The sequence below is a fragment of the Cupressus sempervirens genome, chromosome 11 (genome assembly GCF_028749045.1).
Source record: "Cupressus sempervirens isolate cs-2001-9-10 chromosome 11, ASM2874904v1, whole genome shotgun sequence".
NCBI lineage: Eukaryota > Viridiplantae > Streptophyta > Pinopsida > Cupressales > Cupressaceae > Cupressus > Cupressus sempervirens.
In genome coordinates this window covers 426,266,121-426,292,189 of record NC_143128.1, presented here as the reverse complement: position 1 = coordinate 426,292,189, position 26,069 = coordinate 426,266,121, and the positions used below count along the sequence as shown (strand labels likewise).

The following is a 26,069-nucleotide window of genomic DNA, read 5'->3' as shown; positions in this document are numbered from 1 at the left end:
AGGTAATTAGCAGACATCACACAAGTCTAGGAAGACAAGTATATTGTAGAGACAATTAACGTGCCAATCGACTAGGACAACTTAAATAGAGGTACCTAATATTATGGCAATATTTGAATGCTTGGTTTCTTTAGAGAGAAACTCAAGGTCAAACATTCGAATTAAGACATTGAGAGTTTGAACAAGAATTTATGAATATCTGGTTTCTTTAGAGATAAACTCAGAATGGAATATGCAACAAAGATGATTAAATACTTTAATAGAAGCCTAGTTTCTTTAGAGAGAAACTCAAGATTAAACATTCACTTAAGATGTTGGGATTGTGAACAAGAATTCTGAATTTCTGGTTTCTTTAGAGAGAAACTCAGAGTGAATATCTCACTAGAGATGTTCGAAAACTTGTTGAATAGAAGTATAGTTTCTTTAAAGAGAAACTAAAAAAATAAATGGAAAGAGTGGCAATTAAGGGAGAACCACTAAAGACACCCTATTGTTATCACCTTCCTAAGAGGGCAATTAAGGGAGAATAGCTAGGGCACCCTATTGCAGCGGTAAGTAGGGAGAACCGTGGTCAAGACACCCTATTGCTTTGTAATTAAGGGAGAACCGCTAGGACACCCTATTGCATGAATAGATGAGGGAGAACCGCTGAGGGCACCCTATCATGGTGATAGTGAAGGGAGAATTGCTAGCAGGACACCCTACTACACTATGATTATGGGAGAACTACTAAGACACCCCACTACAGAGAAAATATTATAGACCTTGGGATGAGATAAAGTCTCACCTAAGTTTTATAGAAAGGAATAATCTTAAAGGGATATCCATAAAAGGCTTAGGAAGAGATAAAGTCTCTCCTAAGGATTAATTAGAGGCCTGAGGCAAGACAAAGTCTCTCTCAGGGTACATTTGTCAGAAATCATTATGGAGCTCTAGTACATCAAGATAAGTTGTCTCTTTAAATTGATCCTAGTAATTCAAATTGAATCTTGCAATCTTTAAATTTATATATTTATAACGATTTAATCACAAAGTCGAAATTATTTTTGCAGGACCATAGTGAGATGCATCAATCAAATCACAAGCAGAGAATATTGAATTGCTTGAGGACAAACAGTTTTGGGAAGGGTGGACTGTCATGTGCATTATTTTTCTAATAAAATTCAATAATATAATGAGTCAAAGAAATAATAAATTTTAAAAGAGAACATAATATTATAATAATTATGTTGATAATAATATTATAATATGATAGTAGCCAAGAAGGAATAATTAACAAGAAAACATAATAATAATATTATAATATTATTAAATATATTTGATAATATTATAATAATATCAAGAAGGAATACCATAATAAAGATGATTATAATAAAATATTAATAATTATAAATATAATCTAAATTATAAATATAATTATAGTTGAACAATTATTAAACTAATATTAATGATTGCTTCTGATCGGTCATGTCTTTTGGAGATTAAAATGGATTGGGTATATAATGGAGAACAAATTTAAAAAGGAAGGGCATCAGAAAATATGATAGAAACAGATGGAAATTTTGGGAAATAATCAATACTATCAAGGTTTTTAGAATAATGTCCCTATTTTGTAAATGGGAGGAACTGAGGGCATTACAATCTTGAGCATACTATAAGAAACTAAGTTGTGATTGCTTTCTGATCTCTAACTTGGTGAACTTGTACTCAGAATGGGTAAGTTCTTCAATAGGTTTGTCCACCAATGGCTCCGCAACCTCTATAAACTTGGATTTTTCTAAATCAACTAAGATCCTTGAAACAATCTTATCTTTCAAAGATTTGGACTTAGGTTTCTTTACAGGAAGGTTATCTGGGGGTACAACCACTTTCTTTCTCTTTATTGTGATTCTGCTTAGCCATGAAGGCAAGCTGAAACTTTCATCTGTGGAAGCAGGTACAATGGAGACCACTAACATTGATCTTGATTGTATCTTTTTTGTAACTAAGCAAGATTCAGTTTGCACAATTAAATCCATAGGTACATGACAAGAGGATTCTATCATGAACAATTCAAAACTTGTTAGAGATGTATTAACTTGAGAAACTTGACCTTCTGTGAGAGTTGAAATTTTTTTGAACACTTCCCAAATGTTCATATTGTACATTTGTTAAAATGGGAGGTGTTGCTGAAGATATAGGAAGAGCCAATGTATTGACTTTTGAAGTCAGGATAGAAGGTGTGAAAATAGTGGAAAATGAATCCACATCATCATGTATCTCATCCAAAAAATGTGCTTCCTTCATTGATGGTTCATGAGTTTGGGCAAGTCTTGGAGGAGATATGATCATAACTTCTGCTTCTTCCTCATCTTCTTTGTCAAGTTCTTCATTTGATTCTTCCTTTGATTCTTGAACTGATTCAAGGTTCTGAGATGCTTTAAGTCCCTTTCCACCCTTGAACTTGAATTTGAGAGATTTCTTCACATCAGAAGAAGAAGTACCATCTTTACCCGTGATTTCCAGCTGTGACTTCCTTCTAGGAGGATCAATACTTCCACAATCCAAACCGAATTTCAAATTAACCCTCTTTAAGCCTTTATTTTTCAACCACTTGTTGGTGTTTGCCAAAATGGATTGAAATCTATCAAGGATAGATGTACCTTCCTTCTACTGCCATTGAATGGGAAAAGGGAATCGTCTATCAAAACCGGCCTGATGATATTTTGGAACAGGAATGTTGCCATCATCTTTAATTTAAAAATCTGACAGGATTTCAAGAATGTTAAGATCAAGGATCTGCTACAAAGTCAATCTATAGTAATCCATTTTCATTTTATCCAATTTTGTTTGCATGTCAATTCAAACATCTTCGGTACAGTGAGCATGTGTAAAGGCCCTCTTGATTTGAGAACTCATTTCTATATAATCAAACTCAAAGTTGGCTTTGAATCTCTTCAATGTGATCAACTAAAGTTCTCCTTCCATAGTTTTTTCTTTGTGTATAGAATTGATCATATAATTACCAATTACCAAGGGTTTGGCAGAAGAAATACCAAAACCTGGCCTATGCAAAGCATGTTGATTAGATTGAACTTCCAGGAGTTGTTTGGCCAATTCTATTAAAATGATCTTGTCAGTAGCATACCTAGGTAAAGTATATGACTCTCCTTTAAAGTAACCAACCCTCAAGTAAGTAAAGGTTGGAAATTGGATAAAGATAAAACTATACTGATTTACCTTCTCCCAAGCTTCATTAGATTCCATTTTGACGGACAACTATCTATCAAACAAACACCGAAAATGCCCAAGGAAAGCATCCTGAACTCTTCTATAATGGTACTTACTATTAGCCAGAGTAATCTGATCATACTAATCCCAAACTGGAATTTGAAGATGATCTCTTTTGGTTGAGAGTCCAGAAAAGATCCCATGGCAACAACACTATAAACAAGGTAGGAATTCATGTATAAAGTTACTGAAGTTCTTAAATTGAGCAATTGCTAACAAAGTGCAGTGGTGATTAGTTCTCCCCAAAAGATATGTTCCTTATTATCCATGTTTTGGAAAATGAACTTATACATCCAAGGTTCAAAATCATTAAATCCTTGAGACCACAAATCCTGCTAAGAAGGATAATAAGCTCTTTGTACTCCTGCTTGAAATTAGATCAGTGAATGCTCTTTGGCCATCTCGAGAAGTTGCTTCTCTTGGAATCCAATCGATATAGATTCACATACTTCTAATAACTTCCCTTATTCTCATTCCATATCTCTAAAGATGACTCTTTAGTTAGATCTACGCACTCTGCACTCTGCGACACTTTGAAAATTTGCTCAATAACCTCTAGATCAAGGCTTACAATAACATCGCCATCAACATCCTTGATCATCTTTGACTTTGGAATGAAACATTTTGTGCATCCAAGAACAAATTTTGGTTCCATTGTAGTCATGGGAAACTTAGACACCAAGTGAATATGACTCCTTTTGATACATTTTGTTTCATGACTAATAGAAGCTTCTACCCTTCGTAGGAAATCCGTCATGTCTACATGTCCAATCTTTGTATCTAATACATTGTCAAGAATGGATGTGACGTGAGGTTGAGTTGCATGGGCCAACTCTTTATCAAATTAGTATTTCATTTTGCCCTTAGATTTTCATGGTGAGGGCATCTCTTGTACTTGGGCTGCAATATAAGAACTCCAAAATGTGAATGCATCATCAGAGGATATTGCCATAAAGGTTGATTTGAAGTATGATTTAGACAAGGATCCGATGAGATGATATCAAAAAGAGATATCATACATATGCAGAAGATGGAAAACATTCATGAAGTAGGAATGCAAAGAGATGGATATGCTTTGAAACATGAAAGTGAAACGCATGAGAATGTGTGTGAATGAAAATTCATTCTTGGATTTTCAAGATGTCATTTTACAGAAAGTGGATTGCCTGTAAATGCAACATGTAATAAGGAATGGAAAGTGAGATGACACATGAATGCGGCTTAAGAATGAGCTTACATGTATGTGTGTGAGAAAGATGAGATGAAATGCGTTAGGACAAGGAAAGTGGAATTACATGCATTTTTCTTATGAAGTGCAAGTGCATATGGAAGGAATGAATGCAATGTGCCTTGAGGCGAAATGAGTTTTTATGGACGTCTTTGAGGAAAGGTGAAGTCCAAGTACATGGGAAAACATGCACATGACATTTTTTGACCTTTTAAAAAGTTGACTTTTAGTCAAAAATGGGTTCTCAAGATGCAATTACATGTAAAAGACTTTTCATGTAATAATGATGTGCGATGATGTAGAAAGTGAGATGAGGGAAAATCGAAATGGAGAATGTGATTACATGTACGTGCGGATGATGGATGGAAATACATGTAATCGCTTGTGATGAATGAGATGTGAACTATTGCGACATGGAAAGATGGAAATGGAATGAAATGATGCTCTTGCATGAAATGGAAGGTGGAGTGAAATGAAACATGCTCAAGTTCTTGGAAAAGAACTTGCAACTTCTTCAAAATGAAGAAAAACCGAAATGCAAACAAGAAAAACATAAAAACACACACAAAAGAAAAATGTACCTTGACAAAAGAATCAAAGATGTCAACAAGCAAGCTACTTCAATATGCAAATTCGAATTTGGAGTTTGGGAAAAATCCAAAAACATGAAAATGAAACATTTCATCATCTTTAAAGGAAAAATGCACTTTCCATGCCATCTAAATCAACGTGTAAATCGTCAAGCTAAAACATGCATAAAATTAGCAAGATAAACACGAAATTAATTACCAAGAAAGAAAATGTCCACTTGATGATTATATGCAAAAAATGAAGGAGAAAGAACTCCAAATTTGAAAATCTTCAAACAACTTGGACTTCAACCTTGCAAAGAGGAATTCGTAATGAGCAGCAAATGATGTGTTTTTCATGCCCAATCCCAAAGACGTGCCTTAAAAATCCTCCCAACTCCAACATTTTCATTTAATGCAAGAAAATGGGACATTTTTGGAGAAAAACATGATTCAAATCTGCACATTCATAAGTCGTTTTTGTCATTGAGAAGCAAAAACGTGTTTTCCAATGACCAAGACATGGATTCATACCACCAAATGCTTCTTCAAAATGCAAAAAATGTGAGCTAAGAATGGCAAAATCTGGCTGTGTTTTTGCCAAAAATGTGCAAGAGATCCAAAAAGATGTCTTTTGCATAGAAATGCAACATTGGATGCATGAGAACACCTCCAAATGCAAAATCGGCCCCATAGAGAGTATCTCCTTGATTTGGTTTGAAGAAATTTGAAGGTTCCAATCAAAAACGGGTTCTTGGAGGGCAAGTGTGTGGTAACCCTGTTCGGTTATTCTTCTAGCAATACCACTTATTCAGAAATTTAACATTTCAACAAACATTTGGTAGACAACTCAATTATTACTAAATATATGTTATTTAAAAATTCAAAAACACAATATCGGAAAATGCAACAATTGTTCACAAATTTATTTGACCTTAGCCTTATACATTACTCAAATAAATATCAAGCACTAGTATATAAATCTGCCATGTGAATTTTCACAGTTAAATTTGAAACAACAAATGACTCAACAAATTCTGAATTTATTCATTAACTTAGTATGCTTCAGTCAATTCCCGCTTGCAATCACATAAAGATTTTATCACCAGCAAAACCACAAACGTCCAACCTTGAGAAATCCAAATCAGAAATTACCAAAATCAGACACAGAAATTACCAAACTCTCCAAGATAGAATTGTCCTCTTAGCCACAGTCAACATGGTAAGAGAAGACGCTGAATTATTCCAACCAACAAATGCTCCTCAGCCTTAGCCACAGAGAATATAGTAGAGAAGATTCAACCAATATCCCAAAATATAATTAAATCACTATACTTGAGCAGTGATTTAAAACAATTTTCAAAAACTAATTCACAATACCTCTGCTGTGAATTAAAAACCACTTTTCAGCATCAAAACCCTTATACTTCAACAAGGGCATCAAAATTCAAAACCTCAGAAAAAGTCACAAAGGCAACAAAGCAAATAAATATCCAAGCATGTTTTTCTCAACAAATGGGCTTGTGTTTATAACATCCAGATTATCTTTTGTTGCTAAAATGTAACTTCACTCAAGAAGCTTCACCACACAACATTAATTAGAAGCTTCCATTAGATTCTCTCACTTGACTTGGCTTAACTAATTAATAAAGGACTTTTTGCAATGATAACTCAACTGTCAATTTATGTGAAATTATAAAATTAAATTATAACTTTATAATAAGCCATTTAATAAATTAATAATAATTTGGCCACTAAAAATATAATAACTCCCAAAATACTCGTCATTTAAATATGCCGTTTGAAGTAGGAGTTATACCCATTATTTCTCTATGTGACCAAATGCACTTTCCAAAAATAGAAAGGGTTTATCTTAATCAACACCCGACTTACCACAAACAGTAAGTACACAAAACTAAGCCCAAACAAAGTCCAATTTGAGCCAAACGGAGACCAACTAGTAGCTTACTGAATTGTGGAGAAGACTCCCTTCCAAGCCAAGTCACTACCAGAGAAGACCCTCTATTCACAATAACTAGCCTACGAGGATCTCAATAACAGGCTTATCTCTCAAATTTCGATGCTGACAAAAATGGGGACATTACAAAGTGCATGGACTTTTGCTCTCAATCTTCAAAAACAGAGAGGCAAATGCATGAACTTTAAAACAAATCACACCTTTTTGGTGTGATTGCATGTTTCAAATATGCATCTAAAGCCCAATGCACCTTCTAGGTGCAATTACATGTTTTGAAAGCTTGCAAAGAGCCTCCATAAGCCAAAATGCACCTTTTAGGTGCAATTACATATTCTAAAAATATACCTTTCGACCAAAAATGAGTTTTGCGGAATTATATGCATGTTCTATAGGCAAAACGCACCTTTTAGGTGCAAAGACATGTTTTAAAAATTTGCAAAGACAACCTCCAAGGGAAAACACACCTTTTTGGTGTTTTTGGTGCCTTTGCATATAACATGCATGTCTCAACTTATTGATGCCTTTGCATGTTTTTTATGCACTTGCATTCTCTTTCAAAATCACACCTTTTAGGTCCAATTGCTTGTAGCCATGTTGAAAACGACTTAAATGATGAATTAAGCACATGCTAATTTGATTTTTGACGAAATATTACTTAAATGGACCATAAATAATATTTATCATATTAAAAATATAAAGTGAAAAATATCATTTTAAAAGTATTATTTGCTAGAGAATTTGATTTAAAAAATAAAAATTAAATCAAACTATATAGCTAATATTAGGCACTTAAGTAAAAAACGAAAAAGCAACTCAACTTAAAAATATAATGCAAAGTGCAATATAGTTACTTTAAGTGAAAAATCAAAATGATAAAATAACTTACAAATATAACATAATGTGAATTTAGGTTATATTTTTCAAAAAGTGAATGTCAAATTAAAAATATAATATGATATTTTAAAATTGTGCAGTTGCATCAAATAGGTCCACTTTTTGGGCACTAAATTGGTCATATCTTTTAATTGGCAACTCCGATTACGCCCTAAGATAGATCAAATTGAAGGGAGAACTGAGAGAAATGACTTGAGCAAAACCAAAGGACTAAAAACCAACAAACACACTCAAAAATTAAGAAAAAGACATTGAAGGCCTAAAAAATCAAACATAGGCTCGACAAACAGAAAAACGAAAAAGACTTGATGAAAGCCTTTAGTAAAAGAATTTGTTACTTGAATTGGAGTTAATTGATCAATCAATATTAACTAATTTAATAATAAATTCAACTCAGAGAATAGTGAAACTAGCTTGAAAAAGTTTCGTACTGTTCCCTACATTTTGTGGTGACAAATGCAAGATAACACTCCTATTGCTTGAGGTTTCACAATATTAATGCCAAATTTTGTAAGGAAATTGATGGACCAATTTATCAAAGAATAGAATGAAGATTTTGTGGGGGATTTATGGCGGATTCATCCATCCTTGGCTGGCCATACACTCTTCCAAGCCGGCCTTACACTCAATAGTGGGACATGAGTTTTTATGAGCTTAAATTCCTAGCATTTGGGAGCTTTATTTGGTGGTATTAAGGCATCCTATGGTGCTGGTCAGAAAAGCAGCATTTGATGGTGAAATTTCAGATTGAAGAGGATTGAAGTCATTTTCAGAACCCTTGCTTGTGGTTTAGAGTTTACTTCAAACTTGCGCTGTATTGCAGCTTCCGTTATTTTTTTGGCATTTTGGGCATTGTTAGTTTCATATTAGATTTGTGTTTAAATTCTGTGATTAATTTGAAATTATTTTCAATCGTGGGTATTTCAAATATTGAGTATTTTGGTATTTATTCACTTAAATGTTATTGCAAAAATTAACCATCATGCCTATGATTGTTGCAATGTTGTATCATCTTTTGAACTCTACATTCAACATTTGGAATTCAAGCACAAAGCTAAAACATAGGGTGCAGATTACAGTGGTATCGGAATTGGTTTTTCTTGCAAGCATGTGTTTCCTATGAGTGAAAAGAAATAGAGGAATGTTAACAAAGAACAAATGGAAGGTTAGTGGTAGCCCCCTCAAGTCTCATAGGGAGAAACTATTACTAGTAGCCTTGGTTTACATCAGGTTTCATCCATGAGTAGTGGTAGATGTGATATTGATCCCTTGGCAAGCATTGAATAGGGTTAAACATGGGTCATAGAGAACACAAAGCAAAGAGTTAATGCAAAACCAGGCAAAGGGGATATTCTTAATGATTTGGCTAGAGGAAAACATAATCTCAACAAAGCATTGCTCAAATATATAACACCACAACACAACATATTTTGGGCAACATAACTGTTACTACATTTTTAAACATGTTAAAATTTTATCCTAAAAATTGCACGTGTTCATACAAGGTACACATTTCTTGTGTATTTGCATTTAACCTATATTTATTGCAAATCCTGTTTTATTCTCAACAAAAGTGTAAATCTAAAAATGTCCTTTGTATAAATCATCAAATGATATGTACAACTGATATTTAAATTCTATTAAATCAAATGAACATGCTGAAAGTAAATATTTCTCACACAATTGACTGTGAGAGTAGTCCCTAATGTACTGATACATATCCCTATTCCATGAAAAAGCATAAACAAAAAAGAGAAAGAACATAGAATGAGAGGGTCAAAGGGAACCAATCATTGCTTGTTATGATTGGTCATGTCGTCTTGCTCCGGTCTTGCTTGTCTGTGGCCCCAAATCATAGGTTGTCCAACTATCTGAGTCCTGCATACATAAGGAAAGTATTAGATCCAATGGATCTAAGAAAATGATAGAAGGACCTCACCTCATGCACAAATATTCTATGCTACTGCCATCTTGCATAAAACAGAAACATATACCAGCATATTAGAGGCAATCATGATCACATCAAGATTTTTATTGCTAATATGTTTTCTTCTTATGCATAATCTTATCTTTCAAAGGTATGCGGATATAACCGTAAGCTCCCACGGGAGTTATTGAGCCCGGCGTACCCATAGGAGATAGGATCAAAGAAGCTGATCAAAAGGTACAACATGTTACAAGCTAGATTTTCCGTTGCACCAAGAGATCGACCTGTTAATGCCCGATACAACCACTAGACTTATAGAACACAGGAGGTGGTTAAACCATGTCAACGAATCCCGAAGGGGAGGGTTGGCGGTTAGTCCAACAATTCCCCCTCAGCATTGCCTAAGGAGATTCAAACTTGTGACCAAGCTCTGATACCACTTGCTACAAGCTAGAGTTGTCATTGCACCAAAAAATCGATCTGTTAATGCCCGATACAACCACTAGACTTATTAAACACAGGAGGTGGTTAAACCATGTCAATGAATACCAAAAGAGAAGGCTAGTGGTTAGTCCAACACAAGAAAAGTGCCCAAGGGACATTAATTTATGAAACCTTTTGCTTTTACAAAAGAATTATGCTACAACAATTTCAAATCAGAAGAAATATCAAAAGGATATATTCATATCTGAAACCTTTTATTTCATATTACCATATGATGCTGTAGCATCCACATGTGCCACTCAAGTACCAATCACATAAGGTGAAACAAGTGCAGATACCCTCTCTGTAAAAAGGTATCTGCATTTGCATCACCATATGTGATTGATGCTTTTATTGTTTCTTTTCTTTCAAGTGTCATGAAAGCGGAAAGAGGCAGCAACAGTGAGAAATAACAGAAGAGAAAGATATAAATGCAGGCCACAGGATGAACAAAATGGGTAGCAAGCTATTGGTATAAAAAAAGTAAAAGAAGAGTAAAAGGATGCAAAGCATGAGAGTGAGAAGTAGGCTTTACAAATAAAGCTGCAAGTTTCAGCCGTGAAAGTTGTGAAGGTGCAGCAAAGAGTAGTCATTGACAATAGCATGTGTTCTACAAAACAACTGAATATGCTTGCAACATAAAAGATATATAAGTAAAATTGTCTCATAAATTGAATGATTGATTGACAAAACTATGAATATTAGAGGTAAAAGTTCATAAAACAAGATATCATATGTTCTGCAAGGGGGATCCACATGTTGGAAATGTAACAATAGATAGGTGACTGAGAGGGTGGGGGGAGGGGGTGAATTAGGAACCATTTAATACTTTTCACTTAGATTGCTTTTGCCTTTCTTTGTTAGATTGTCTAATCTACTTCCATGCATGAAATGTAAAGCAATAAAAAAATCAACACCATAACATTTTGATACAATATTTGGTAACCCAGAAACCCTCCAAGGAGAAGGTAAAACTGGGGTAGGGATGACATCCACAATGCTTCATTACTATAGTAATAAAGTTCGCCTATTAGGGCTTACAATTGATCACTTCTGGTGATCTACTCTATTAGGAGTATGAAGGATTGCTAGGTCCACCTTAAAGGATTGTTAGGTCCACCTTGTTAGAGGATTTACTTGATGCATCTGTTAGGATGCAATCAGTAGGATGATCCTTGATTATAACTTGAAGTATGTACTTTGTTAGGAGATATTACAAAAGGATTGTTAGGTCCACAATCAACTCATGCCCCTTCCACCTTGTTAGAGGATTTACTTGATGCATTTGTTAGGATGCAATCAGCAGGATGATCCTTGATTATAACTTGATTTGCTGATATAGATCCTTTGAAGATTGTAATCACCTAACTATGATAGATGTGTTTCTTCTTTGCCCTTTGTACTGCTTGGTAGCCTGCTAATTAATTTGCTCTATCTTCTTGTTTTCCATGTTTTCTTTTTCCACTTGCTTGCATCATTGACAACACATTATATCTTTCTTATATAGCCATCAAATTAATATTTTCATTTCAAATCGGCTACAAATAAGAGGTGTTTTTTCAATAATCAAATTACATCTTTAGGTCGGCTGATGCTGATGCTCAGGTGAAATAGTGAACTCGGGTAATACTCTGGCACTCGGGTAACACTATGATCCCTTGCTTGTACTAGATGCTCGGTTCATGTTGAACACTCGGCGATCACTGCTTACTCGGTTTACACAACTAACTCGGTTTACTCAGGCTACACTGAAACATGCTAGCTAAAGGAAAGCTCGGTTGCAGTATTAACTGACCTTCCTAAATGACTAAGCGTTTTGTCACTAATTGACGATATGTCTTGCCATAGGGTCAACAATCTCCCCCTTTTGCATTAGTGACAATAACACTTATCATGTGCAATTTTGTCATCAATCCAAAAACTCTTAATCAAAATTTTCATTCAAACTCCTCCTTTTCGTATGCTTGGGTCTGCAACTCGGTTTGAACTAAAAGTCTGTGGCTTGGTTACAGCTGAATTGAATTTTGGTTTTTCAAAATTGTTTATGTTCATCTGTACATCTAGTTTAGATAGTTCCTCTTACTATATAAATAAATATTTCCCTTTATACATTTTCCTCCCCCTTTTTTTACAAATGCCAAAAACATATCTTTACAAGGTTATACAAAAATGATTGAGGAAATCATGATGCACTTTCAAAATTAGAGACATAGTTTTATCCCAATTTTCTTGCAGTACCTTCAAAATGTGCAGTTCAATCTTTTGATAACTCCATCATGAGATCTACAACTGAGAAATTTGTATCATTTTCCAGTGTCTTTGCATGTGCTAGATGTTTCTACATTATATCCACGTGGAGAAGCATCATACTTTGAATATCTATTAGTGATGCCCTAATCTTGGCTTCTTCCCTTAGTAGCTCTACTTGTAAATCTGTCAAAAATCTGACCTTCACAAAATGATTGGATTTGGTACTCAGGTCAAGTGCCAACTAACTGGCACTATTCTTCAAGTCCTCATCAATCTTGGCCAGTTTGTCCTTTATTTCCTTGGTGAAATTTGATGTATCACACAATTTTGCAAATAAAGATACAACATTATCTACAACTTCTAATGTATAAGAGTGGACAATTCCACTTGATCGATGGAAATCTTCTTGGGTACATTTTCCAAAACTTTATCCTCAAATTTTCTTTCTGCCCTTTGAAGAAGTTTTTCCTGACCATCTAAATCTTTATTGAATTTATGTACAATGTCAATTAATTGTTCAATGATAGAGGTTTATTATTTACCGCAATTGAAATTACATCAAAAAATATGTCCTTGATGTCTTCAAGAACCTTTCCTTTGTCCCTTTTTGCTGCTCAACCCTTTTCTCCATAGCTCGCTGAAAATCTCCATTTGTTCAGCAGAGAGATTAGATTGATCCCAATTCGGAATCACAATTTTTTATCAAGCTCAATCTCTTCTGTAACCTTTTCCTTTTCTTTTCCCTTGGCACTCGGAAAAAGTATAATTTCTTTTCCTTTGCCTTCATCCTTCTTCTCTTCACCACTCGGTTGAATTTTTCTTTCTTCTTAATGCCCGGATGCTCTCCATGTTCTTGCTTAATTGACTTAGCTGTAACTCGGCTAGGTCGTAAGATAGATTATTCTTCACAACTTTGTATGCTAGGTCAACCAGCTCACAGGGTATGTTGTTAGGTCTGCTTGAACCATAGATCTTGTAAGCAATTACATGGATCCCAAACTTGATTTCCATGTCTATAACATCGTTCAGCTTTGTTCCTCCACCATCCCATTTAGCTAGAGTTTTCTTCACAAGCTCACCTTGAGCTAGGGTTTTGGTGGTTCTTGGTCTATCCAACACAAGGTAACCCATGACTCGATGGATCATCTTCTTCATGATCTTTACTAGTTCCTCAAGCTAGAAAGGCATATCATGAACCCTACTCAAAACGTATCTAGTCCACTTAGTTTGGAAGTTCCTTGGCATATGCAGTGCATGAGACAAAACCTTAACTTCCAAATGTCTATGCTCAAGTTTCAAACACTCCATCCTCACACATTGCACCAAATGCTTCATTTAACTCGAAAGAACCCAATTCTTGAATCGTGCAATGGTAAAATGACCTAATATCATGAATTAATAGTACCTTTGGAGGGATGATTGTGATCGAGTGAGCTGCCATGGGGTCTTTTTGCTTAGCAATTACAAGATAAAGCTTGAACTTCGGTGCGTCGCAAATTGTATTCTTCACCAACATCTCAGAACCCTTCTTTGTCTTCATGCTAGAGCCAGATGCCATTTTGCTCGGTGAATGAAGATTTTATTGACAGATAACTTTCCCAAATTGTACTGCCACAAATCCGTTCAACAACCTTCTCTTAATTGCTCAAAAATCGCTCTACTCAAATTGATCTCTGAATTCTCTGTGAAAGAATAAACCCTCGATTTCACTTTTTATAAAATTTTCAACTTTTAGGGCCTAATAAATGCTTTGTAATTGGTAGGTGAGATGACTCGGTTAGGTCTTCGAACTTGAATTCGGCATGAATTGTCTATTGTGAAGCTTGGTTAGAACTAGCAGACTGGTTCCCAACTTGTCTTAACTTTGTAATGCTTGATAGCTCGATTGGAACTGAGATTCAACTTGGTTAAAATGTAGTTTCCTCCACTTGTCCTTGTACATCTTAGTATGCAGATTTGGACAGTTCTTTCTTGTTTATCTAGAGTTGATATAGGATCTTCTTTGGATTCTTAGTTCCAGCCATGTCCTTGTATGCTCAATTGGAGGTGGATGCTTCATCAAACTCATTTGTTTGGATGACAATAGCTTCATTTTCTTTCCTTGTGTTCTCCTTTGATTTCCTTACCTATTTTTTTATTCATTTGAGGTTTGATCTCTTCAACCTTTATTTTCCCTTTGTTTTCTTCACCTGAATTTGTTGTAGCTTCATTCATACAATTTCTTTCCAAATGACCAATTTGTTTGCATACATAACATCTCACATTAGTATGTCTTTTCTTGAAGTGAGTTCTTACACAATTTGCTCCAATGTGGCTATATTCTCCACATAGATGACATCATCCCTATGTGTTGTAGTCCCAATGAATAAATGCTCTTTGTCTAGTTCCACTGTGCTGATTGTTTAAATTCCACTGTTTTGATCTGCATTTAGAAGATTTGTGAGAATGCTTGTGAAATGTGAAATAGTTTCCTTCGAATTTTGGTCTAGCTCTACATTTATTTTCCTTGTGTCTATACTTGTTTTAATTATAGCAATAACCGTGGAACTTGGGGTTTCATAGTATTACTCCAGCAAACTTTTGATGTATGATCTACTTTTCCACAATTGTTACATGTAGGCCTTTTGTTCTTCTGTGCTCCTTGGTGTAATGATTCTCCTTGATTAGTATACCCTAAGCCAGTAGTGCCTTTAGCTCTATTCTGAGTTTGTTCATACAATTGATTCACACTTTCTTGTGATCTCAACCTTCTTTCATTGAGTTCCTGTTCGGCTCTTAGATCATTCTTGAGTCTGTCATTCTCTGTTCTTAGATTGATGATTTCATGATTTGCATTATCTAGCTGATTTTCCATGTCTACCTAATGTTGTGATAGCTGTTGGATTTCATTGGTCTTTACAGCTGCTATTATGGGTAGCTTCACATGCCACTTGGAGTCCTTTCCCATGCCGCCGTAATTTTTGTAGTATATGCTCACTGGTTTGAATTCCTATTAGTGTCATTTGGAAAATTCTTTCACCATGGAAGATTACTTAAACTTTTACTTTGATAACAGCATTCTCCTTGCTGATAAACAATCTTTTGGGGCATGCTTAAATGCATTGTTTGACTTATTGTTCTTCATAGAGATGTTGAGGACAACACCTTTTGTTTCTTTGGCTTCCATGCTTGAAGATGAAATCTAAAATGTGTATTCATCTTTCTTAAATACTTTAGTCTTATCCAGATACTTTCAATTTCTTTTGTTCAGCGAGACATCTCTGTGAAATAAGACCATTTATCAGTGTATGAAAATTGAAAACACCATTACTGATGAATGCTCTTGAATCTGATTCCTTGATCCATTCTATGTATGCAAGTACGAACATAAAAGAATGAAATGGTTTTTTTATTTGAGGGGAGGTGAGCTAGCATTGCTTAGATCGTAATGATGATCCTGGATCTTAGAGAGCAAGAGATAGTGGATGAACCAAAATGCAAGCAAGCAAGCAGCCAGTCATAACCAGGCAATGACTGGCTCCTTATGATCCTTATGCTCTTGTATTTCATTTCTTTATGTAACTTCACTTGCATAGGATAGGAAAATTCTTTGTAGTGAAAGCTACTCTCATAGCTTGTGTGGGAGAACATTTACATTCAGCATTCATTTCATTACAACTTTGTAAATACCAGTTGTATATCTCAATGTGTAATACAAAGAAAATTTATGCTATTCTCATTTTGTTCTGAATCAATGTTTAGGACTGAATTTTTGACATGACTAAAAAATGAGTAACACTTTTTGGCAACCTTTACTATTTGTCTACTTGCTAGACATTTGACCAGTAGCCTTTAAATCCATTGGGCATGAGAGTCTGAAAATAATGCATTTTTAGGACCCAAACTTGACATTACATGACTTTTGAAATTGCTGGTACAATCTGATATTTATTTATGAATGAGCTCAATAGACCTACGGATGCCTATTGTACTGATTTGTATGTATATATCCGATTGAATCAGCAATCTAAAGGGAAAAGCTCTCTATTTGTATAATTGTGCGTATCAGTCATGTATGTATGAGTGCATTAGTTGGATATGTGCATGCTGTTGGCGGACTCATTTGTATACATATGGATAGGTAGACAATGAAATGATGAATGAGAATTTTGAGACTTGACTTTACTACCAGCTACAAATGTCAATCATGTGTATGAATGCATCTACTAAGTATATGCATATACTCAACAGATCCACTTGAACATATATGAGTGATGTGGATAACTAGGCAATGAGAGACAAGACTTTTGACTCCGACCTTCAACCTGCAACTAAAACAACCACCTAAAACTAAGGAGAATAGTGAAACTATTCTTGGAAGGAAAACTGAGCTTTTCTCTGGACAACACTTAGGGAAAGTGAAAACACCTAACCTACCCTAAACTAAACAACAATGAAAATTGGTCAAACAAAACCATCTATAGACTGAAAAATAGCTACCTTTTCTCCTTGGCCCAGGATGACAGACATGCTTAATGATCACCACAAGGAGATGAAAGTTGAAGCAATGACATAAACTTGACCATTTGCAGGAGCACATTATGCTTGACAAAAATCCCACTTACTTGGTCAAGTTGATTGAGAATTCCATCATTTTTGGATTAAACAACAAGAGGCCACCTTTCTGCAACAACAATATTTGATAAGAAGTTCCCATTTGGTATGCACACACCGACTCCTTCATCGGACTTCATATGTGCCAAATGCCTGATAGGGCAACCTCTAGAGAGAACAAAACTGGAACCTTGCTTGTCAATCGGTTGCTTCTGTTTGATTATTTCAGGCTAATAGACTGTTACTGCAACATCTTGTTGTTGATTAAGATCAACTATTTCAGGTGCACCATGCTGAAATAAATTCTCCTCTGTTATTTCATCAGGCTGCTCATACACCATTATGCTTGTTGAGGATGGCTTTGTGTCTAGTTTTTAACAGAACTTTTCTAGATCATCCAAGAATTGGTCTTCTCCCAACTCTTCTTCATCTTTTTGCATAGTAGAGGTATTCTGAATAGCATGAGAAATTATGGGAACCTCCTGAAGCAAAGGCAGCAAACTGGTATCTAGTTCATCTTGAACAACACCATGATCTTCCAAATCCTGAAAACACGAAACTTGTGCAATCTCTCCTCTCTCATTCTGACATTCTGAAATCAATATGGGAAATACTTCAAGTATGATGTCCTCTTCAACGAAACAAGGTAGCTCCTTGAAAATATTCACTACCCTTTTCTCATCACAATCATGAGGTTGGCTAGAGGACTTTGCTGCAGCCTCTTGCTCAAAACTCTTTTTCTTTTCCTCATTAAATCCTAAATAGCAAGTTTGATAATTATCCAATAGGAACCGTCCTAGAATCCGGAGGTCTCATATTCATAATGGTATAACCCACATGCAGAATTTAAGTCCCATGTTATGCCAGATTACTAAAGCTTAAAAGTGATAGTAGGGTGCAAATTTGGTGCATAACAGAAGCAACATCCAGATTTTAGACAATGTGAGAGCTTGTATGCAAACTATTATGTCTTTAATGCTGGGTAAGGATGATGATATTAGTTTGTAGTTGCAATTAGATGTGTCAGCTATTCTTGATAACCAAAAATGAACTTATCTCAATGGGTTTATACGATATAGGGTCTCCTAAAAAAAGTACACCCAAGTGAGGAAATAGTAGATTTGTTTCACATGTTTGAAAGTTTGGACACTTGATCATATTTGTGGAATTAATAAGGAAGAAGGTATGTTGCAGCCAAGTGGTAATGAGGGCAAAGATAAAGATAAGAATGGTGCCATAACTCATGAGGAGAAAGCTAAAGCTACAACTTTGAAAACGCTTATTATTGGGCATGATGAAAGTAAAAAGGATATTGGTTTCCAATCAACTAAGGTTGATAATATGGAGGACATACATATGTCCTATACAAGATTGCTTCAGAATGATCTTTTGAACAAGGAAACTGAATTTGAAGATGAAGTTGATACCATCATATGCATCCACTTATAAAAATACTTTTGAAGATATGTTGGCCAAGGAATTTTTGTCTAGCAATGAAGAGGATAGGACCCAACATATTGAATTAATTGTTGCTTTAGGTTAAGGCTACAAAAGTTTCTTTGTAGGTAATTTGGAGATTATGTTTGACAAACTAGTAAAGGTAATAGCTTTTTTTGATGATTCTATGAGTCATGTTTTTGCTGCCCTAATTTCTCCATTCTATTATGGATTCTAATGGTGCCTTAGCACTAAATCCATGAGTGCAAAGAAGATATCATAGAAGAAGTCTTTTGTGAGATCCAAATCCTTCAAAGTAATTCAGCTACATCATCTTATGAATCTTTTGTTAAGTAACATAAATTGGAGAGTCAATTGAAGGTAAATGTAGATAAGATAGTTGCAGCATTGTTGTCCTGCATTTTGTCACCACAAAATGTAGGTAACAATACGAAACTTTTTCAAGCTAGTTTCGTGTTTCTCTAAGCTTGAATTTGATATTCAATTGCTTAATGTTGATCAATTAATCCATTTCAATTCGAATATCAAGTTGTTTTACTGAAGGCCTTCATCAAGTTGTTTTCATTTTGCTTTCTGTCGAGCCTTTGCTTGATTTTTGAAGCTTTCATAGTCCGTTCTTTGCTTTTGAGTTTGGGTTTGCTTGTTTTTGGTCCTTTGAATTTTTTCATGTTATGCCTTTCGATTTCCCCTTCGATTCGGTCTAACCTAGAGGTCAATCGGAGTTGTCAGTCAAGAAATATGGTCATTTTAGTGCCTCAAAGTGGACATTTTAGGTGCAACAGCACGCTTTAAAAAAAATGATGTTATATTTTCATATTGACATTCACTTTTTGAAAATATAACATTTTATTCACTTTTTGTTATGTTTTGAATTTACTTTTCATTTAAAATTTATAACTTAAAGTGACTATAGTGCACTTTATGTTATAATTTTAAGTTGAGTTACTTTTTAATTTTTCACTTAAAGTGACTATAGAACTATATAGTTACTTTTTAAATTTTTGATTTTAAAATCAAATACTTATATAAATGTCATTTTAACTTAATTTTTATGACTTATATTGATTAATATAATGCATAAATGTTATTTTTGACCCATATTGTTGACATTTTTATAAAATAAGTGAAATGCATAACTTAAAAGTCTAAAAGTGGACATTTTATGTGCATATGCATGTAAAAAACCATGAAAAGTGAAAACTTTTCATGGTAATGCATATGAAAACTCATTTTGAGGACTTTTTTCAAGTCATTATATCAAAAGTTTGTAAAAGTGGACCTTTTTGATGCAATGACATGAAAAGTTGAGTTTTCATGCTTGTGCATGAAAAAGGTGAGATATGTTTATAAAATATGTAAATGACTCCAAAAAGTGAGATTTTGGAGACTTGCACATTTTAAAATATGTAATGGGCTTCAAAAAGTGAGATTATATCTGAAGACATATTTTAAAACATGCATTGGACTCTAAAAGGTCCTCTTTTGCCTTCCAACATGTTTTAAAATATGTAATGAACATAAAAATGTCCTATTATGTGAAGAAAACATGTTCTTGCTCCAAAAATCTCCCATTTTGATTATAACTTTTGATTTTCTCCATGGATTTGAATGAAATCAGTTGCATTCATTCATGTTTTGAAGAGGTGATCATTTTGCCCTCATCAAAAATCAAGTTATTGCACCCAAAAACGTGTTTGAAACTCCCAAGCTAGGGCACGTTTTTTGCATAAAACTCCATAAATCTGCTAAGTTTGATCACGTTTTTGCATGAGATCAAGTCGTTTTTACCTCATTAGGTGATTACATTGGTTGAGGATCATTATTTTGGTGTTAAATCATCAAAACGTTTTACTTTGAAGATCACGTTTTTTGCTTTTTTTTGGCAAAAACGGCTCAAGAACATGCAATCTTTAAAACATTGCAAGGAGGAGCTAATCTGGGGCACATTTTGGCATTTTGCTAAATAATCTCCTTGTTTTCTGCCCTTCATCATTCGGATTTTGGAGATTTGAAAAGTTCTCATCATTTTTTGAAGAAAAATTCAAACAAAGAGCATCTTTTCCTTCATTTTTGGCATATATTCATCATGTAAGTGGACCTCTTCTTTTTTACATTTTAATTCATGCTTATCTTTGCTAATTTTATGCATGATATCGTTGAATGGATGCCATTTGTGAAAATCTTTGCCTTAGAACATGCATTTTTCCTTTAAATATGAATTTCTTTTTCATTTTGATGTCTTTGGTTCTTCCCCAAGTTCCAAATTCGAATTCATCTTTGGAGTGCATTGCATCTTGGCATGTTTTGAGTTGTTTTCAAAAGTATGTTTTTCTTTTGTTTTGGTTTTGTGTGCTTGTTGCCGGTTTTTCTCCATTTTGGAGAAGTTGCAAGTTTTTTTCCAAAAACTTGTTTTTCCTTCATTACATGCGAAAGTGTTATCATTTTTCACATTCCATTTCCACGTCATTACATCTCACATCTCATACGACAAATGCGATTACATGTTTATCATCTCATTCGCCATCCGCACATGCATGTAATCCCATTTTCCGTTTTTCATTTTCATCTATCTCATTTTTCATTTCCATTCGCACGACACGATTACACGAAATGTCTTACATGTAATTGCATCTAAAAGGTCCAATTTTGACTAAAAGTCACTTTTTGAAAAGTCAAAAAGATGTCATTTTCTCCTCTCCATATGCATTCACACCTCCATGAGCAAATACATGTTTCCGTATCTTTCCATGCTTTCCATCTTAGCCTTCATCCACATATGCATGTAAAGCCAATCTTTCACTCACACTTGCATCTCATTTCACCCTCCACCTTCCGTTACATGTTGCATTTACATGTAATCCATTTTCCGTGCAGTGACATCTTGAAAGCCCAAGTCACTTTTTGAAAATCGGCAATTTCCATTTACATGCATTCCCATGCCCCAAGCACTTTAAAGAAAAAAAAAAAAGAGAGAGTTAAAGGTACTGATGGAAAGTTGTTTCGAGTGTACATCCAAATATTGTCAAGAAGGTTTTCAAAGTGTCAAAGACTCCAGTTTGTGCTGATCTACAAAGGAGAATTCACGACAACTAGAGCGAGAAAAGATGGATCACATCAAGTTTCCACATGATAATGGACAATTCATCAAAGAGAGCTAGAGGTTGTCAAAAGACGCAACACTATGGTTATCAACGTGAATGCAGCAGTACAAGGTACAGGAACTCCTAATCCTGTTATCATCTAGGATTGCATCGTCAAGTACAAGGCCTTTCAGAATTGTTTTTTTATCTTTCATCTTCTTTCTTCTTCTTTCATGTTTGTAGTTGGAGAAGATGCATTACATGAAAAAGTGTAATTACATGTGTATGTAAAAGATGTAATGCGAGTTGCATGTGCAGTTGCATGTAACCCTTTAGTTTCTGTAGTTAGACTTGGTCAAAGTTGGTTGAGTTGCTCCCACTTTTTCCTCTCCTTTTTTCTCAACCTCTTTGCCTATATAAAGGAGTGCCCCCTTCATTGTAAAATCATCATTATCTTTATGCAAGAGAGCTCTGGAGAAATTGTGCTAGCAGAACTTTGTTTGTGTAGCACTATTTTGAGAGAAAGTGAATACAAAGGAGCATTTGAGACTTAACTTTGATTAAGTGAGATTGTTATTTGTGTGAATTGTAAGCTTTGTTTATAATTCATTCAAGTTACCTTTGATTCGTACTATCTTTTGTCATGATTGATAGAAAAGAGTTAAGAAACAATTAAATCCCGAGCTTTGACCAAGAACAATTGTGAAAATGCATAGCTATTAGCTTTGTTTGTAGCTTGGGTGTTCGTCTTAATTTGCAAAATAGTTAGATTGTTGTTACTTTTAGGAGTCTTTGTGCCCTAATTGTAAAGATTTTACCACATAGAAGTACAACATGACTTAGAGCCAAATTGGTACGTTTTGGCTAGCCTTTGAGTTAGTTTAAATTTTTCGGTATCACTGTTTCCAGCTCGTGATAGAAGTGTAATTAGAGATTCACCTTGCCCATTATTCGCCTTACGAATAAGTGGATCCTTTCTTGAAAGTTAAGAAGAAAGGATAATAGTAACACCCTCTTTATAAATCTCTCAATTTCTTGCTTACCTTGAGTTGATCCAAGGAACAGTGAGAAGGGGGAGCCTTCCCTTTAAGGTAGGAGAGACTCTGTCTCACATGTTGTGGCTAGTCATCTTATTTTGCGATTGAATTTTTACCCAAAATTGTCGGTTGCAAAATATCCACCCAACAAGCATTAACACATTTTGATGACATGCACAATCTGATTGTAGGTCACGTTTGAAAGGGACAGCTTGAGAGAAGACACAAAGGGGGTGAAGGAGAATCTTCCTATGCTGATTTACAGGTGATCAAAGAAACTATGGAAACTATGACATCAAATGATTTGCAATTTTAGATTGAGACCACCTCCTTAATGTCACAGAACTTTTTTTAGAATCATTGTATAGGAAATTAGAAGTTGAAAATCTCGCCTATGAGCTTGTGGATACTACAGATTAGTGTTTCGAGACTTTGCGAGTCCAAGGCAAAGGCAACCTTTCCGAGGAAAATGGCCTTTGGACTCGGACTCGACCAAGCCCGCGTGGACTCATTGAGTCTTGAGCCCAGGACTCTCCCAAAAAAAAAAAAAAAAAAAATAGTTACAAATTTGTGGGATAATAGATATAGAGATTTATGGAAGGTGTTTTTTTTCAATGTATATTAATTTTGAAAATGATGTTGTGGTATGTCAGGAATTTATTAAGGATTGGATTTTGAACAGTTCCTTGACCAATCTCAAATTATGGAGACAACAAGTTATAATGTTCTTATTTCAGTCTTTTGGTTGTGTAGAAAATTATGTAGAAAGAATGCCAATTGTCTAACAATATGCCTTATGCAGTTATGAATGCTTGAAATTGATTTTGACAAGCTTATTCTTAGGAAATTGTCCTTTCCCAACTTGCCCTTTTGTATAGGACTTGACACCTGTGGAGTGGGATTATCGTGGTCCTAGTACAATAGTATTTAGTTAAGCAAGTAATGATGTTTTTCAAAACTAATCTAGAACTATATTCTTGCATTACAAAAGTTAATGTTCTCCTACAAATTTTAGAAAAATAGTTATAAACTAATATAGTCAGCTCCCAGTCTGAAAATATGAACAATATCTGTCATAGTATAAGAAATTTAATGTTTAAATCTTCAAATATCATTAACTAGGTTATAGAAAATTACACAGTTGAATACATAGACATACTTGAGAGCCCTGGTGTTGCCTACAATGCGCACATAAGCTATAACAAACATATTTCTCAATATTCGAGTCTTCCATGACTTATCTTAGGCGAATTTGTAGGAGGGCATAGGCTACTATGAAGCTTAGTCTTCTATACTCTAGCTGATATTTTGATATATGTTTTGAACTTTTGATTCCATGGATTTCATATATTGTAGACATTTGATAGTGACACTATGTTTAACTTTATATTATGTTATTTAGTTTTTTTTTTTTCAGAAATTTTCTTTTTATACTTATGTGATCTATGCAAAATTGTGTATGAGTGTTAAGTAGCTTCTATTTATCTCAATTATTGTGTATTTGATGTTAATTGACTAAATGATGCATAAAAAAATCTTTTAATCCTTAAAAATATTTGAATTTCATGGGTTTTTCAATTTTTCGAGTCCTTGCCAAGTCTTGGTGGAGTCCGGTTGTCGAGTTTGAGTCCAAGCCCAAGTTTGACTTTCCGAGTTAGAGGCGAGTCCGAGTCTCGTAACACTGCTATGGATAACTTTGAAGCTACTCAAGGGACTCTACATACATTAGAAAATCAGATTGACAAGCTTAACTTAGAGGTGAGTTTGGCACAACCTTAATTAGAAAATCAGTTTTCAATGACAACCACCATTGATGAGAATTCAATGTTCGAAGAAGAATTGATTGAATGTTATAATGATTCTATGAAAAAATTGTATCGAATGCCGATTTATTGATGGTGAACTACAGTCCTTAGGCATTTGTTTGTCATAAAATATAAATATGAATTTTCAGGTTGACATAGATTTACAAAATCACATTCAAGTTTCAAGTAATTATTTGTTTGTCCAATGTCTCTTGTCTTCTCTTTAGCTGGCACAACTTTTGTTACGCTTGATGAGATTAGATGACTACAGAACCAACTTGATGATTGTGTTTGCCCATTAATCAGATGTGCAATGCCCCTCTATATGATTGACGTATGCAATCAAATTTGCACGTATTTATTAAACTAGGGTTGGAGGAGCCGAATGCTTTCAAGTCTTAATTGCCTCTTTGCTGCTCTTAGATTGTTTTTAATTTCTTTTTAGGGGAATTTCATTTGATTTTCAGTAAGGTGTACAATTGCACTACCTCTAGACTTGAACATTTGGTCTCTACTATGGAGTAGACAACCCTTCACCATAATATGACTTCTTTAGGATTGATGCAAGAACATATGAGATTGAAGATTAAAATTAGCTGGCATAATATGCCTTTTATTGGACATATGATTCTCTCACATAGTAGAGTTTAATTGTAAAGTTTAGGCATCATCTTGAGCTTTTATTCAAATTGCTCGAGTTATTATTGGTTTTGAACATTTTATTCTATTTTCATAACTAGAAATAATAAGAATGTGATTTTGCTGTCCAAATTCATTAGTGGTTAATGACAAATATAGTTGCTTAAGTTTTGTCCTCTGCCACCATTTATGGCTAGAACTTAGCACTATTGAGTTTAATGTCTGTATCTCACAGAAACTTTTAAAATTTCTTTTGTGTACCTTCTTTGATTAAATATCATCATAGATCATCCATGTTTTGTGAAGGGTACACATTTTTCTCTCCCTAAAGTTAGATGTTTCCTTTTTGGAATCATGGCCATTTTCTTTTTCATAATCTAAGTCCTAATGGCCCATAGATTTTTAATAGATTGTAGAGTATCATTTGGTTTCATTGCTACAAAAAAACTTGTCGAGTTCATTGTCAGTAAAATGTTGGAGTACTTCTTAACTTTTTGAGCCAAATTAATCTTACACAACCTAGGAATCATTGGTGAGGTACACAGTATTATCATGGCCATGAAGCTAATGATAAAGATTTTCTTTGTGATGTTTTCTGCAGGTACCAACTCATTCTTATTGTCAAATCTTGTTATTAATTTTTTAAATATTTTTTTCTTGGTGGGAAATTTGGCTTTCTGTACATGATTCATCAAATGGATTTTAGATAATTATCAAATTTCTAAACCAAATTCATGGAAGAAATACTTCAAGATTTCATTAATAGTTTCAAACTTTTAAAAAAGTATTTAGACATCCCATTTTAATGAAAAGAAAAGTATGCCTGGAAAGGGATATTATAGGTTATTTGTTGATGTC

The 26,069-nt window shown here is 34.4% G+C and overlaps 1 protein-coding gene across 5 annotated transcripts in view; it reads left to right on the top strand.

Annotated features, from left to right (window-relative positions):
• The window catches only part of LOC149530248 (FAD-dependent oxidoreductase family protein), a 216,796-nt gene that overhangs the window by 120,644 nt on the left and 70,083 nt on the right, over positions 1–26,069 (top strand). The window lies entirely within an intron of this gene.